Source organism: Nelumbo nucifera, chromosome 2 (genome assembly GCF_055504915.1).
Source record: "Nelumbo nucifera cultivar China Antique chromosome 2, China Antique-T2T, whole genome shotgun sequence".
NCBI classification, from domain to species: Eukaryota; Viridiplantae; Streptophyta; class Magnoliopsida; order Proteales; family Nelumbonaceae; genus Nelumbo; species Nelumbo nucifera.
Window position 1 is genome coordinate 57,235,732 of NC_142650.1, and position 4,890 is coordinate 57,240,621.

Here is a 4,890-nt window from a genome sequence, read left to right on the forward strand (position 1 = left end):
TAGACACCCCCTATAATTTTATGGATTTACTTAAACTTAATTTATAGTTTTTGTTCTACCAAAATACATTCCTATAATTTGCAACCTATTTATTTAATTATCTTTTATTAAGAATTATTTGTTTTACCACTTGAAAATAATAACATGATCATTTATACGGAGTGAAAAATGTTCAAGGGCATGGGTTTATGCTTGTTTTTAGTATCCGTGATATTTTTTTGTATAGAAAATAAAATTGACCAAATACAGCCAAATGGAATGGTTGTATTTATCTTATTAGGGGCAAAAATGATATTTTCATTTGATTAAATTTATTCCAATGGATGTTAGTGTCAAAACTGTCATTTTTCACTTTTATCTTACGGAAGTTCAATTAAACAAATTGATTGCAAATTATAGGGGATATTTTAATAAAATGTAAATTATAGGGTAGGTTTTAATAAATTCATAAAATTATAGGGGTGTTTTAAATAAATGACCTTTAAAAAACTCGAGCTGGTATTTGGACCCATTTATAAAGTGTCTCAACTGCGATATCACATCAGCGCCTCACATGCACATCTCAGTGTGTATTATTAAGAATATCTCTCGTACTTATCATTGGGAAATGTTTCCAATACACAGTTGGGATGTGTTGTGAGGCGCCAATGTAAATTCCTCAACTGTTTAAGCTTTAGTGGGTTGCATTTAACAAATCGACAAGATAAACTTCAAATAATTGGTTTTGGGGTCTCTAATTTCTTATAAGATTTCGTTTGGAGGGTTTTAATAGCTTCATTAGAAAGTTGATTTTTTACTCATGTAAGCTTAGTTTCAACTTTATGAATTTTTCTTCAAATATGACTTTACAGTTTTCTGTATAGGTCTACTTTTAAGTTTCAAAGCATTCTTTCATCTAGAGCCCATACATCCTGGTTTGTCTTAAAGTATTCAAATACGTAACTATTACAATCAAAACATTCTGGTTGGATTGTGAATGTAATTTAACATAAACAATTTAATAAATGGTTAATTTATTTAATTACCAACTTGAATAATTTTAATATTTAAGGATGAGAAGACCACCGTTTAATGATGTAATTCAAGTGTTGTACAATTGAGGTAATATTAAAATAGCCCATGTGCACAAAAGATCATCTCCTGCAAAAGTGACAAGACTCGTATTGAAAGGCTTTAAAAGAGCTAGCTAGGGACAGTCCACCCAAAAAAAAACAACAAAACAGGTTGAAATAGTCAGTCAGACCAAGCTATAAATTGACACTTAGAAATGGCCGATTAAAATCCAAATTCCAAAGCTTACAACTTTATCCAATGCTGTTGTAGGCATCTCAATCTTCACTAATTTGTTAATTCAAGACCAACATTGACACTTTGACTCAAAAGAAGACAAAGAAGAGATATCATCAATTTCACATTTACCGAGGCCTATACAAATAAAACAGGGAGAATGAGGTTCAGCCCAGGGTCAATTTCACATCTCCGAGTTTTGGGTCCTATACAACCTTTACACCGAGTGATTCAGTTGCTGGACAAAAATGAAGGGGACAAAGTTGTAAAGATAGTAAATCTATTTTGCATGCATTTTGGTATTGTGATCGTGCTCGATACATATGGTTTGATAGTTTCCATGTTAATAGGGTTGACATGGATGCTGAATATAGCTCGCTCTTTTTTTTTTGGTAAATAAAAGATTTCATTCAACTGAAAAGGAACAAAGAGACTGAAACCACAAAACACACACACACAAAAAAAAAAAAAAGACAGAAGAAATAACCTCTCCCTATGGAGGACGAAACGAAGAAGCATCAAAGTCCACAGACATGGCATCCTGGATTTCTAAAGGTGGAGTCTCCACCAATGCAAGGTATCTTGACTTGTCAGTCCCAAATTGGCTATCAAATGGGCTGGCTTGTTAGCCTCTCTTTCAATACACTATGGAGTTACTACACAGTCTGTAAATATCATCCAAAATATGTCAAACATCTGGGTGGCAGTCGAAAGAAGCAGCAGAAAAGTTAGTGATAGTTGTCTTGGAATCACATTAGTTAGACCCAAAGTAGCAAAAGGAGCACAACTTTCATGAATTGCATACAATTCAGCATATAAAGGAGAAGTAGCTTTACAAGGCCTTGATTTCCCATCCAAAAAAGACCCAGTGTCAGATCTGATCACAAAACCATAACCACCCATCCTTGTTCTGATAAAACTGTCATCACTGTTGACCTTCACAAAACTTGTTTCAGGAAGATTCCACAAAAAAACTGAAGGATCCACCAAGCTATGAAGAGAAGATAGCTCGTTCAGTTTACAATTAATTAACTGGATTTATTTCATAGATAATTTTTGCATTGACAAGATGGAGTTTCTCTTGGCATCATTTAGGGCCTGTTTGGTTTGCAAGAATAGTGTTTTAGAATCAGAATTGGAATGGCCCATTATGATACCAGTTATTTGGTTTGCAAGAATAGGATTCTGATTCCCATTTCTGGCGGAATGGTATTCCCCCATTTGAGGGAATGGCCATTCCGACCTCCCCCCTTGGAAATAAAAATCTCATTCCAATCGACAAAAAAGAAAAGAAAAAAAAAAAGACAAATGACTTAAAACCCTCCAAACCTTATTTCTCTTTACTTAATGCCAACCCCCTTTGGGAGTCATGCATATGTTATGAAATCCAATTCCAATTCCCATCTAGACCGAACAAGCGGGGGAATAGGCAATTCTAAATCCAATTTCAACTGTGAACCAAAGAGACCCTTATTTTACTATGGAAAGTTTGAAAGGTTAGCAAGTTGTCTGTAATGATGCCATCATTTCTCTTACTGAACCTCTTAGTTCTTTCATAGGCAAGTGAAGGAGATGGTGAAGATTTTGTAGACAAACTCAATAGAATGTTGACAGATTGGTGTGATTGCCCATTGTAAGCAATCAGTTGACCTTCTTTTTTTTTTCAAGAGCTTTTTGGATCAAGGATGGTATAAAGTAAGTACTGAATGAAGTTATAGCTCAAATTTAGGTGTTAGCTTGCAAGCTTTGGCCTATCTAATGTTGTTTCTCGACTCAATTTGATTTGAGAAATCCGAGCTTGTCAAGAATAGGAGGAATACTAAAAAATGAAACAGAAAAATAATTGCATTATTTTGGTAGATAACTTATTTCTTCTATGCCCTCTTGTGAAACTAGTCTAGTTCAAAGCTAATGTGGTAATTCGAATTTACCTTCATCGCCCAGGAAGTTTACCGAATGGCTTCGGTCTTGGATTCATCTCTACTTTGTAGGTGAAATGCAGATGAATCCTTACTAGTAGCCATCTTGTGGCAGCTTTGGGGTGCTTGTAATATTGAAGTGATTTTCAACCATGTTAATCGGAACCCTTACTAGATTATTCTACGTGCAACAACATTGGCACACATACCTTATATTCTAAGATTCAAGCTCAAGCTTTTTCAAGGCCCACCCAAAGCCTAAGTGTTTCAAGGCCCATTCTAATAAATTTATTCTTAAATTTATCTACAACATACCCTAATACAAAATTATTATTCTTACACCAAGATGGAGGGATACCTAAATACTTGGTAGAGATTTGAAAGTTCTCCTAAAAATTAAAATTAAAATATCATCTGCAAACATCAATCGAGAAATTTGTATATCTCAAAATAAGCCTTGCCAATCCTTTTCATAGCAATGATAAATAGTTAAAGAGGTAAAGGGTCTCATTAGCTCAAACCTCTATTTGAAAAAAAAAAAAACTTATTGGGGTTTCATTACTTAAAATACAAAAACAAAATAGCAGAGACAAATTAAAAATGCAAACCCTTCTCGATTAAAAAAGAAAATGGGGTTTCATCTCACATAATTCTTGATTAAAACCTAGAGCTTCCAAAGACAAACATCAAATATTGCCAACAAACCCTATCATACACTTTGGACATGTCAAGTTTAAGATCCATAGGTCCCTACTTATCTTTTTCTTATTCATATAATGAACAATTTCTTTTTACAATGAGTATTATTAACTAATTGCCTACTAGGCACAAAAGTCACATGAAAGGGTGAGATGCATTTATCAAGAATATCCTTTATCCTATTAACTACCTGCTCTCAAGAATTTTATAAATCACATTATAAAAAATAATAGGGCTAATGTTTTGAACCTTTACTTGATTTTGACTCTTGTGGATGAGAATAAGAAAAGTGTGATTCAGTCTCTTGAGGATTATCTCATTTTGGAAGAGTTCACAAACAAGTAGAAAAATATAAGAACTCAATTCATTTCAAAAATTTTGAAATACAGTAGTTGGAATACCATTAAGCTTGGGGCCTTTAGGCTTCTAAGACTCATAACAACTAGGGGTGCTACCGAACCGTGGACCTTTTCTTTGGGCCGAACCAGTAGTACCAGTTTTTGGAAAACTAATAATCAGAACCGAACCAAAACCAGTCGGTTAACCAGTTGATCAATTTTTCAGTTCTTTTGACTTTATAATATTTACTATAAATATATAATAATATATATACTATTATATTTTAAATAATAAATAATATATAATATATTATAAATATATATTTATATATATAATGCATATTTATTAATTTATAATATATAAAATACATATAATATAATATACATAAATATATAAAAAATATATACAAAAACATGTATACCGGTCGGTTCAATTAACCGTCGGTTTTTTAAATTGGTTAACCAAAACCGAACCGGTACCTTCGGTTTTTTAAAATCACCGAACTAAAATCGAATCAACTGATTCGGTTAACTGATTTTTCGATTCGGTTTCGATCGGTTCAATTTTTCAGTTTTTTTTTTGCTCACCCCTAATAACAACCCCTACACTTCTTTAAATTAGAGGTATAGCATTCAAAATTAGGTTA